This window comes from Salmo salar, chromosome 02, assembly GCF_965601325.2.
Source record: "Salmo salar chromosome 02, fSalSal1, whole genome shotgun sequence".
In the NCBI taxonomy this organism is placed as follows: domain Eukaryota; kingdom Metazoa; phylum Chordata; class Actinopteri; order Salmoniformes; family Salmonidae; genus Salmo; species Salmo salar.
This window is the reverse complement of record NC_138292.1, coordinates 15,482,501-15,495,000: the sequence shown is the minus strand read 5'-3', so window position 1 is coordinate 15,495,000 and position 12,500 is coordinate 15,482,501. Positions and strand designations below refer to the sequence as shown.

General features: G+C 49.8%; 1 protein-coding gene across 2 annotated transcripts in view; it reads right to left on the bottom strand.

The window, feature by feature from the left end:
• The window catches only part of LOC106594804 (polypeptide N-acetylgalactosaminyltransferase 1), a 124,128-nt gene that overhangs the window by 66,565 nt on the left and 45,063 nt on the right, over positions 1-12,500 (bottom strand). The gene's annotated exons all lie outside the window — the stretch shown is intronic.

The following is a 12,500-nucleotide window of genomic DNA, read 5'->3' as shown; positions in this document are numbered from 1 at the left end:
AGCCACACTGACACACACACGCACGCGCTGCCATACCACAGCCACACTGACACACACACGCACGCGCTGCCATACCACAGCCACACTGACACACACACGCACGCGCTGCCATACCACAGCCACACTGACACACACACGCACGCGCTGCCATACCACAGCCACACTGACACACACACGCACGCGCTGCCATACCACAGCCACACTGACACACACACGCAAGCGCTGCCATACCACAGCCACACTGACACACACACGCACGCGCTGCCATACCACAGCCACACTGACACACACACGCACGCGCTGCCATACCACAGCCACACACACACACACACGCATGCACAGCCATACCCACAGCCACACTGCACACACACACACACACACAAATGCACAGCCTCTCCTCTCTCACATGCTCTCCTCTCTCTCTCTCCTCTCTAACTGTGCAGTGCTCTCCTCTCTCTGTCTCTCTCCTCTCTAACTGTGCAGTGCTCTCCTCTCTCTGTCTCTCTCCTCTCTAACTGTGCAGTGCTCTCCTCTCTCTGTCTCTCTCCTCTCTAACTGTGCAGTGCTCTCCTCTCTCTCTCTGTCTCTCTCCTCTCTAACTGTGCAGTGCTCTCCTCTCTCTGTCTCTCTCCTCTCTAACTGTGCAGTGCTCTCCTCTCTCTGTCTCTCTCCTCTCTAACTGTGCAGTGCTCTCCTCTCTCTGTCTCTCTCCTCTCTAACTGTGCAGTGCTCTCCTCTCTCTCTCTGTCTCTCTCCTCTCTAACTGTGCAGTGCTCTCCTCTCTCTGTCTCTCTCCTCTCTAACTGTGCAGTGCTCTCCTCTCTCTGTCTCTCTCCTCTCTAACGGTGCAGTGCTCTCCTCTCTCTCTCTCCTCTCTAACTGTGCAGTGCTCTCCTCTCTCTGTATCTCTCCTCTCTAACTGTGCAGTGCTCTCCTCTCTCTCTCTGTCTCTCTCCTCTCTAACTGTGCAGTGCTCTCCTCTCTCTCTCTGTCTCTCTCCTCTCTAACTGTGCAGTGCTCTCCTCTCTCTCTCTGTCTCTCTCCTCTCTAACTGTGCAGTGCTCTCCTCTCTCTGTCTCTCTCCTCTCTAACGGTGCAGTGCTCTCCTCTCTCTGTATCTCTCCTCTCTAACTGTGCAGTGCTCTCCTCTCTCTCTGTCTCTCTCCTCTCTAACTGTGCAGTGCTCTCCTCTCTCTGTCTCTCTCCTCTCTAACGGTGCAGTGCTCTCCTCTCTCTCTCTGTCTCTCTCCTCTCTAACTGTGCAGTGCTCTCCTCTCTCTGTCTCTCTCCTCTCTAACTGTGCAGTGCTCTCCTCTCTCTCTCTGTCTCTCTCCTCTCTAACTGTGCAGTGCTCTCCTCTCTCTCTCTGTCTCTCTCCTCTCTAACTGTGCAGTGCTCTCCTCTCTCTGTCTCTCTCCTCTCTAACGGTGCAGTGCTCTCCTCTCTGTCTCTCTCCTCTCTAACTGTGCAGTGCTCTCCTCTCTCTGTATCTCTCCTCTCTAACTGTGCAGTGCTCTCCTCTCTGTCTCTCTCCTCTCTAACTGTGCAGTGCTCTCCTCTCTCTCTCTGTCTCTCTCCTCTCTAACTGTGCAGTGCTCTCCTCTCTCTCTCTGTCTCTCTCCTCTCTAACTGTGCAGTGCTCTCCTCTCTCTGTCTCTCTCCTCTCTAACTGTGCAGTGCTCTCCTCTCTCTCTCTGTCTCTCTCCTCTCTAACTGTGCAGTGCTCTCCTCTCTCTCTCTGTCTCTCTCCTCTCTAACTGTGCAGTGCTCTCCTCTCTGTCTCTCTCCTCTCTAACTGTGCAGTGCTCTCCTCTCTCTGTCTCTCTCCTCTCTAACTGTGCAGTGCTCTCCTCTCTCTGTCTCTCTCCTCTCTAACTGTGCAGTGCTCTCCTCTCTCTCTCGTCTCTCTCCTCTCTAACTGTGCAGTGCTCTCCTCTCTCTGTCCTCTCTCCTCTCTAACTGTGCAGTGCTCTCCTCTCTCTCTCTCTCCTCTCTAACTGTGCAGTGCTCTCCTCTCTCTGTCTCTCTCCTCTCTAACTGTGCAGTGCTCTCCTCTCTCTGTCTCTCTCCTCTCTAACTGTGCAGTGCTCTCCTCTCTCTCTCTGTCTCTCTCCTCTCTAACTGTGCAGTGCTCTCCTCTCTCTCTCTGTCTCTCTCCTCTCTAACTGTGCAGTGCTCTCCTCTCTCTCTCTGTCTCTCTCCTCTCTAACTGTGCAGTGCTCTCCTCTCTCTCTCTGTCTCTCTCCTCTCTAACTGTGCAGTGCTCTCCTCTCTCTCTCTCCTCTCTAACTGTGCAGTGCTCTCCTCTCTGTCTCTCTCCTCTCTAACTGTGCAGTGCTCTCCTCTCTCTGTCTCTCTCCTCTCTAACTGTGCAGTGCTCTCCTCTCGCTCTCTGTCTCTCTCCTCTCTAACTGTGCAGTGCTCTCCTCTCTCTGTATCTCTCCTCTCTAACTGTGCAGTGCTCTCCTCTCTCTGTATCTCTCCTCTCTAACTGTGCAGTGCTCTCCTCTCTCTGTCTCTCTCCTCTCTAACTGTGCAGTGCTCTCCTCTCTCTCTCTGTCTCTCTCCTCTCTAACTGTGCAGTGCTCTCCTCTCTCTGTCTCTCTCCTCTCTAACTGTGCAGTGCTCTCCTCTCTCTCTCTGTCTCTCTCCTCTCTAACTGTGCAGTGCTCTCCTCTCTCTCTCTGTCTCTCTCCTCTCTAACTGTGCAGTGCTCTCCTCTCTCTCTCTGTCTCTCTCCTCTCTAACTGTGCAGTGCTCTCCTCTCTCTCTCTCCTCTCTAACTGTGCAGTGCTCTCCTCTCTGTCTCTCTCCTCTCTAACTGTGCAGTGCTCTCCTCTCTCTGTCTCTCTCCTCTCTAACTGTGCAGTGCTCTCCTCTCGCTCTCTGTCTCTCTCCTCTCTAACTGTGCAGTGCTCTCCTCTCTCTGTATCTCTCCTCTCTAACTGTGCAGTGCTCTCCTCTCTCTGTATCTCTCCTCTCTAACTGTGCAGTGCTCTCCTCTCTCTGTCTCTCTCCTCTCTAACTGTGCAGTGCTCTCCTCTCTCTCTCTGTCTCTCTCCTCTCTAACTGTGCAGTGCTCTCCTCTCTCTGTCTCTCTCCTCTCTAACTGTGCAGTGCTCTCCTCTCTCTCTCGCTCTCTGTCTCGTGCTTCTCAGGTTTCAAGAGGAGGAAAGCCATTCTGCAGTCAGCCATGCCAACATCTCCTCCTCTATAGAGTTCACAGTGAATGAACAGGCCAGGCTTCCTCAGGGCCAGAGTCTACAGTTACCAGAGACTAGATTTCCTCCTAAGAGCTCAGGAGCTTGACCTTTAAATGTTTCATTTCATTGACGGTACAGTTCAGCTTGATACGCTTTTGTCTCCTCTTCTACCTCTCCCTGTCTTACTCTATCGTCTCTGGCCGCTCCACTGGGCAGAGTACGGTGGCCTGGTGGAGAGAAGTGTGTGTGTTTAAGAGGATGTGTGTTCATGACAGAGAGAGAGTGAGTGTTGTTCATGGATGTGTGTTATCTGGTGCAGCGTGTTCACACACAACGTTGTTACTCCTCACAGCCGAGTGACAAAGCGTGGGCAGAGAGGTACCACTGAATAGGTCTACCTCCTCCTCACTAAAAATACATCTCTGCTTCTCTCCTTATTTCTGGCTCACTCTCCCATCTTTTAGTCTTTCCCAAACAAACTCTATTCTTTATCATTTTCTCTCTATTTCTCCTACTAGCCTTTACTCTCTGTAACATAATGAGAAGGTCTGAGGTTAACTTCCTGGTGTTCACCTTATTACCTCTCTCTCCTCGCTCTCCTCGCTCTCCTCTCTCTCTCTCCTCTATCCTCTCTCTTCTCTCTCTCCTCTCTGTCACTCTCTCTCTCTGTCACTCTCTCTCTGTCACTCTCTCTATAATGTGGGAGCTGGGCCAATACCAGCTCACACTGACCTCGTCTGAACAGCTCACACACACACACACACACACACACACACACACACACACACACACACACACACACACACACACACACACACACACACACACACACAACCTCTCTCAAACACACAAACACACACAAGCAGACAATTGTGTTATGTGGTTGTGATGAGGTTGTCAGGTTTCTCTGTGTTATATGGTTGTGATGAGGTTCTCAGGTTTCTCTGTGTTATATGGTTGTTATGAGGTTGTCAGGTTTCTCTGTGTTATATGGTTGTTATGAGGTTGTCAGGTTTCTCTGTGTTATATGGTTGTGATGAGGTTGTCAGGTTTCTCTGTGTTATATGGTTGTGATGAGGTTGTCAGGTTTCTCTGTGTTATATGGTTGTGATGAGGTTGTCAGGTTTTCTCTGTGTTATGTGGTTGTGGATGAGGTTGTCAGGTTTCTCTGTGTTATATGGTTGTGATGAGGTTGTCATGGTTTCTCTCGTGTTATATGGTTGTGATGAGGTTGTCAGGTTTCTCTGTGTTATATGGTTGTGATGAGGTTGTCAGGTTTCTCTGTGTTAATATCGGTTGTTATGAGGTTGTCAGGTTTCTCTGTGTTATATGGTTGTTATGAGGTTGTCAGGTTTCTCTGTGTTATATGGTTGTTATGAGGTTGTCAGGTTTCTCTGTGTTATATGGTTGTGATGAGGTTGTCAGGTTTCTCTGTGTTATATGGTTGTGATGAGGTTGTCATGGTTTCTCTGTGTTATATGGTTGTTATGAGGTTGTCAGGTTTCTCTGTGTTAAATGGTTGTGATGAGGTTGTCAGGTTTCTCTGTGTTATATGGTTGTGATGAGGTTGTCAGGTTTCTCTGTGTTATATGGTTGTCAGGTTTCTCTGTGTTATATGGTTGTTATGAGATTGTCATGGTATCGCTGTGTTATATGGTTGTGATGAGGTTGTCATGGTTTCTTTGTGTTATATGGTTGTGATGAGGTTGTCATGGTTTCTCTCTGTTATGTGGTTGTTATGAGGTTGCCATGGTTTCTCTGTGTTATATGGTTGTGATGAGGTTGTCAGGTTTCTCTGTGTTATATGGTTGTGATGAGGTTGTCAGGTTTCTCTGTGTTATATGGTTGTGATGAGGTTACCATGGTTTCTCTGTGTTATATGGTTGCTATGAGGTTGTCATGGTTTCTCTGTGTTAAATGGTTGTGATGCGGTTGCCATGGTTTCTCTGTGTTATATGGTTGTGATGAGGTTGTCATGGTTTCTCTGTGTTATATGGTTGTGATGAGGTTGTCATGGTTTCTCTGTGTTATATGGTTGTGATGAGGTTGCCATGGTTTCTCTGTGTTATATGGTTGTGATGAGGTTGTCCATGGTTTCTCTGTGTTATATGGTTGTGATGAGGTTGCCATGGTTTCTCTGTGTTATATGGTTGTGATGAGGTTGCCATGGTTTCTCTGTGTTATATGGTGTGATGAGGTTGCCATGGTTTCTCTGTGTTATATGGTTGTGATGAGGTTGCCATGGTTTCCCTGTGTTATATGGTTGCTGATGAGGTTGTCAGGTTTCTCTGTGTTATATGGTTGCTGATGAGGTTGTCAGGTTTCTCTGTGTTATATGGTTGTGATGAGGTTGTCAGGTTTCTCTGTGTTATATGGTCGTGATGAGGCTTGTCAGGTTTCCCTGTGTTATATGGTTGTGATGAGGTTGTCATGGTTTCTCTGTGTTATATGGTCGTGATGAGGTTACCATGGTGTCTCTGTGTTATATGGTTGTGATGAGGTTGTCATGGTTTCTCTGTGTTATATGGTTGTGATGAGGTTACCATGGTTTCTCTGTGTTATATGGTTGTTATGAGGTTGTCAGGTTTCTCTGTGTTATATGGTTGTTATGAGGTTATCAGGTTTCTCTGTGTTATATGGTTATGATGAGGTTGCCATGGTTTCTCTGTGTTATATGGTTGTTATGAGGTTGTCAGGTTTCTCTGTGTTATATGGTTGTGATGAGGTTGTCAGGTTTCTCTGTGTTATATGGTTGTGATGAGGTTACCATGGTTTCTCTGTGTTATATGGGGTTTCTCTGTGTTATATGGTTGTGATGAGGTTGTCATGGTTTCTCTGTGTTATATGGTTGTGATGAGGTTACCATGGTTTCTCTGTGTTATATGGTTGTGATGAGGTTGTCAGGTTTCTCTGTGTTATGTGGTTGTGATGAGGTTGTCAGGTTTCTCTGTGTTATATGGTTGTGATGAGGTTGTCAGGTTTCTCTGTGTTATATGGTTGTGATGAGGTTGTCAGGTTTCTCTGTGTTATATGGTTGTGATGAGGTTGTCAGGTTTCTCTGTGTTATGTGGTTGTGATGAGGTTGTCATGGTTTCTCTGTGTTATATGGTTGTGATGAGGTTGTCAGGTTTCTCTGTGTTATGTGGTTGTGATGAGGTTGTCAGGTTTCTCTGTGTTATATGGTTGTGATGAGGTTCTCAGGGTTCCTTGTGTGACGCGTGTTTAGAGAATGTAAGAGGAAGAGACAGCGACGCTACAAGGAGGAGAGAAATATATGCACACACACACACACACACACACACACACACCACAACACACACACACACACACACACACACACACACACACACACCACACACTGTCCCTCAGCTTGCCTTCTCTGCAGACTGTATTTCTAATCAGGGTTGGCAGAGGACACCCCACTCTCTTTTCCCTGCTCACACCGGCTCCATGCTCACTGTGTGTGTGTGTGTGTGTGTGTGTGTGTGTCAGTGTGTGTGTGTGAGTGTATGTATGAGTGAGTGTGTGTGTCAGTGTGTGAGTGTGAGTGTGTGTGTGTGTGTGTGTGTGTGTGTGTGTGTGTGTGTGTGTGTGGTGTGTGTGTGTGTGTGTGTGTGTGTGTGTGTGTGTGTGTGTGTGTGTCAGAGTGGGTCTATATTACATATCAGGTTTGTTAGTATTTGCCGCCTCTGACAAAAATAGACTGCCTCTCTGACACAACACAGACAACCTCCCCTCTCTGTCTGGCGTTTTCTACTTTCCAGAGTGGTTGCCATCACTACTTGCCTTCACAGAGGAGAGGCCAATCCCCTCCTCTCTTCCTCTCTCCTCCCTCTGCTGGTTTAATCCTCCTTTCGAGGGAGATTGCACAACTACTTGGTTACAGCCGGAGAATAATGATCCTCTGAGGCTTGGACATGTTCACTATTCAAGGATTTATGGAGTTGCTATGAGGAATGTGCCCAAAGGGATTCTCTGTGTGTCCTGTGTGTGTGTCGTGCGTTGTCATGACACCAGAATTTAGAACCCAGTGCATTATCAAGCACACACAAACACACACACGGTCATAGTGTGTTTGTGTGAGCAGCCCAGGCATATCTGAACAACACCTACAGGAAGAGCCTCAAGGTTGCAGGGCTGGGAGAATACACACACACACACACACACACACACACACACACACACACACACACACACTCAGGGCTGGCACAATTACCATGTAAATAACAGATGAAGACGTCATGAAAATAAATTAACTGTCATAATAAAACAATTCTAAAACAAATGTGATTTGGGAATGAACAGCCGACTGAAATCAGTCAGAAAAACGATTGAAACGTTACGAAGCGCCAGTTCACTGGCGTTGTTTACTCATATCATTTTATTTCCCCCTCTGAAAATATCTTGAATCTTTTGTGACTTATTAGACGAGTCCTGTCCTTCAGCAGCCTATTGAACTAAACAAGGAAATGATTATGACAGTCATTGATCTCCAAGTCAGATTACAACTGTGCATACAGAGCACAGCTGTTCACACCAAACTGAGCCTCCTGTATCTGCACGGCGCCTTCAACATTCAAATGCTTGTAAAATGGCTTTCGCAATATCAAATCATAGGCTTTATTAGTTGGGTGTAATTTGCTGGGCCATTGTTACCAAATGCACAGTAGAAAATTGTGTTTTAGTGACAGACTTGTGTTGGCTACCAGAGTGGGCACAACTCACATCCTACAGACTACACATCTTACTGCTGATTGGGCCTTGGAGATTGCTAGATTCATCATAACACATTGATTTGGTAGTTTTGCTTTCATTTTTACATGAACATGATAAAGGTGTAATTTCATAACTAGGACTGCAATCATTTTTTGGAGCTGCACTGTAGGCCTATGGTCTGAGTATGAGCAGGAGAAGACCTGCTCTCCTCCGTAACTAAACGGTCAAAACCATTCGCTGTTGAAATCCAAAGCTCTGCTATATTAACTGTCTATGCCATAGATATTCACAGGTCAATACATTTGATGGTGATGTCAGATCCAAAGGGGGCAGACTAAATGAATATTGCCCCCCCCATGTGATAGTAGTAGTAGTAGACTCAGAGAAGTCCGCTCAGACGGCTCCTTCACAGAGAGGATGAGCTACTAATCTCAGTCAGTATCAGATGTGAATGCAGATGGAAAATTAATGTTCATGCAACAAATGTTAATCCATCACATCAATTCCTTCCCCTATTCAAACCGAATCACACCGATACTTTTACTTTGAAACGTATCGTTCCTGTATCATATCGGAGTCCGTGAATCTAGATGTGTATCAAATCATGTTGTAAGGAGAGATGCACATCCCTAGTCAGTTGAATCAGCAAATCACAGGTTACATTTCCTGCTTTTACTTCCTGCTTTTACTTCCTGTTTTTACTTCCTGTTTTGCTCCTATGGGTACACTCGCAATTCCTGCCAGTCCACCCATTATGCCCTTTCTACTCATTCTATTTCTATGGCAGCACATGCAGTCAAGAGCAGAGGAGAGGAGAAAATGTGTCCCCCCCAAAAAATGTTTTGCTATTCGGACGGTTATTACGGAGACGCAGTTGTTTGACTGACCAATTACTGTCATCCGAAATTCCACGACCGTCACAGCCCTAACACACACACACACACACACACACACACACACACACACACACACACACACACACACACACACACACACACACACACACACACACACACACACACACATACACACACACACACTTCTGAATCAGTCTCTCTCTAGGACACGGCTACGGGTAAGTTTCAGGTCAGAACCTCGTGGGGGTCAAGAGCTCAGACTTACTGTACACACACAGAGAGAGGAGGGTGAGGTAGTGGGGGAGGGAGGTAGAGGGAGGTAGAGAGAGTGAGAGGGGGAGGGAGGTAGAGAGAGTGAGAGGGAGGTAGAGAGAGTGAGAGGGGGAGGGAGGTAGAGAGAGGGGGAGAGAGATAGTGGGAGTGAGAGGGGGAGGTAGAGAGTAAGAGGGAGAGGGAGGTAGAGGGAGTGAGAGGGGGAGGTAGAGGGAGTGAGAGGGGAGGGAGGTAGAGAGAGGGGAGGGAGGTAGAGGGAGTGAGAGGGGGAGGGAGGTAGAGAGAGGGGAGGGAGGTAGAGGAGAGGTGAGAGGGGAGGGAGGTAGAGAGAGGGGAGGGAGGTAGAGGGAGTGAGAGGGGAGGGAGGTAGAGAGGAGGGTGAGAGGAGGTAGAGAGAGGTAGAGAGTGAGAGGGGGAGGGAGGTAGAGGGAGTGAGAGGGGGAGGTAGAGGGAGTGAGAGGGGAGGGAGGTAGAGAGAGGGGAGGGAGGTAGAGAGAGGTAGAGAGTGAGAGGGGGAGGGAGGTAGAGGGAGTGAGAGGGGGAGGTAGAGGGAGTGAGAGGGGGAGGTAGAGAGGGTGAGAGAGGGGAGGGAGGTAGAGGGAGTGAGAGGGGAGTGAGAGGGGGAGGTAGAGGGAGTGAGAGGGGGAGGTAGAGGGAGTGAGAGGGGGAGGGAGGTAGAGGGAGTGAGAGGGGAGTGAGAGGGGGAGGTAGAGGGAGTGAGAGGGGGAGGTAGAGGGAGTGAGAGGGGGAGGTAGAGGGAGTGAGAGGGGAGAGGTAGAGGGAGTGAGAGGGGAGGGAGGTAGAGGGAGTGAGAGGGGGAGGTAGAGGGAGTGAGAGGGGGAGGTAGAGGGAGTGAGAGGGGGAGGTAGAGGGAGTGAGAGGAGGGAGGTAGAGGGAGTGAGAGGGGGAGGTAGAGGGAGTGAGGGAGGGAGGTAGAGGGAGTGAGAGGGGGAGGTAGAGGGAGTGAGAGGGGGAGGTAGAGGGAGTGAGGGAGGGAGGTAGAGGGAGTGAGAGGGGGAGGTAGAGGGAGTGAGAGGGGGAGGTAGAGGGAGTGAGAGGGGGAGGTAGAGGGAGTGAGAGGGGGAGGTAGAGGGAGTGAGAGAGGGAGGGACGTAGAGGGAGGAGGAAAGAGAGAGAAACTGCCCACTAAGGCAAAATAAAAGCACTGTCAAATTGATTACTGTTGCAAAGCTTGGCACCAATGCAAAGTGGAATGAAACACTTCAATCTCAAATCAGTCAGGCATTTTAGGACTGGAATCAATATACATTACTGTCACTGTGAGGATGTTTCCTAGCAGCAACACACACAACAAGCAGCCTTCTACACCACAACTCTCCTCCACCCTGGCCTCTATGATTACTGTGTAATTGCTCTTTTAACACAACTTGTAATTGGGGTGTGGTGACTACATCTCTGAGGCTTTGCACACACACACACACACCTCTCTGAGCAGTTTGACCCAGGAGACTTCTATCAGTCTCTCTGTGTCATATTGACCTAGTCCAGTCAATGATGGATGACTATTTAGCCATGTGAAAACTGTAGTGGTAAAACTAACAGAACTGGTCCACACACACACACACACACACACACACACACACACACACACACACACACACACACACACACACCACACACACACACACACACACACACACACACACACACACACACACACACATACACACACACACACTTCTGAATCAGTCTCTCTCTAGGACACGGCTACGGGTAAGTTTCAGGTCAGAACCTCGTGGGGGTCAAGAGCTCAGACTTACTGTACACACACAGAGAGAGGAGGGTGAGGTAGTGGGGGAGGGAGGTAGAGGGAGGTAGAGAGAGTGAGAGGGGGAGGGAGGTAGAGAGAGTGAGAGGGAGGTAGAGAGAGTGAGAGGGGGAGGGAGGTAGAGAGAGGGGGAGAGAGATAGTGGGAGTGAGAGGGGGAGGTAGAGAGTAAGAGGGAGAGGGAGGTAGAGGGAGTGAGAGGGGGAGGTAGAGGGAGTGAGAGGGGAGGGAGGTAGAGAGAGGGGAGGGAGGTAGAGGGAGTGAGAGGGGGAGGGAGGTAGAGAGAGGGGAGGGAGGTAGAGAGAGGTAGAGAGTGAGAGGGGGAGGGAGGTAGAGGGAGTGAGAGGGGGAGGTAGAGGGAGTGAGAGGGGAGGGAGGTAGAGAGAGGGGAGGGAGGTAGAGGGAGTGAGAGGGGGAGGGAGGTAGAGAGAGGGGAGGGAGGTAGAGGGAGTGAGAGGGGAGGGAGGTAGAGAGAGGGGAGGGAGGTAGAGGGAGTGAGAGGGGAGGGAGGTAGAGAGAGGGGAGGGAGGTAGAGAGAGGTAGAGAGTGAGAGGGGGAGGGAGGTAGAGGGAGTGAGAGGGGGAGGTAGAGGGAGTGAGAGGGGAGGGAGGTAGAGAGAGGGGAGGGAGGTAGAGAGAGGTAGAGAGTGAGAGGGGGAGGGAGGTAGAGGGAGTGAGAGGGGGAGGTAGAGGGAGTGAGAGGGGGAGGTAGAGAGGGTGAGAGAGGGAGGGAGGTAGAGGGAGTGAGAGGGGAGTGAGAGGGGAGGTAGAGGGAGTGAGAGGGGGAGGTAGAGGGAGTGAGAGGGGAGGAGGTAGAGGGAGTGAGAGGGGAGTGAGAGGGGGAGGTAGAGGGAGTGAGAGGGGGAGGTAGAGGGAGTGAGAGGGGAGGGAGGTAGAGGGAGTGAGAGGGGGGGGAGGTAGAGGGAGTGAGAGGGGGAGGTAGAGGGAGTGAGAGGGGGAGGTAGAGGGAGTGAGAGGGGGAGGGAGGTAGAGGGAGTGAGAGGGAGTGAGAGGGGGAGGTAGAGGGAGTGAGAGGGGGAGGGAGGTAGAGGGAGTGAGAGGGGGGGAGGTAGAGGGAGTGAGAGGGGGAGGTAGAGGGAGTGAGAGGAGGGAGGTAGAGGGAGTGAGAGGGGGAGGTAGAGGGAGTGGAGGGGGTGGGTGAGAGGGGGAGGTAGAGGGAGTGAGAGGGGGAGGTAGAGGGAGTGAGAGGGGGAGGTAGAGGGAGTGAGAGGGGGAGGTAGAGGGAGTGAGAGGGGGAGGTAGAGGGAGTGAGAGGGGGAGGTGAGAGGGGAGTGAGAGGGGGGGAGGTAGAGGGAGTGAGAGGGGGAGGTAGAGGGAGTGAGAGAGGGAGGGACGGTAGAGGGAGGAGGAAAGAGAGAGAAACTGCCCACTAAGGCAAAATAAAAGCACTGTCAAATTGATTACTGTTGCAAAGCTTGGCACCAATGCAAAGTGGAATGAAACACTTCAATCTCAAATCAGTCAGGCATTTTAGGACTGGAATCAATATACATTACTGTCACTGTGAGGATGTTTCCTAGCAGCAACACACACAACAAGCAGCCTTCTACACCACAACTCTCCTCCACCCTGGCCTCTATGATTACTGTGTAATTGCTCTTTTAACACAACTTGTAATTGGGGTGTGGTGACTACATCTCTGA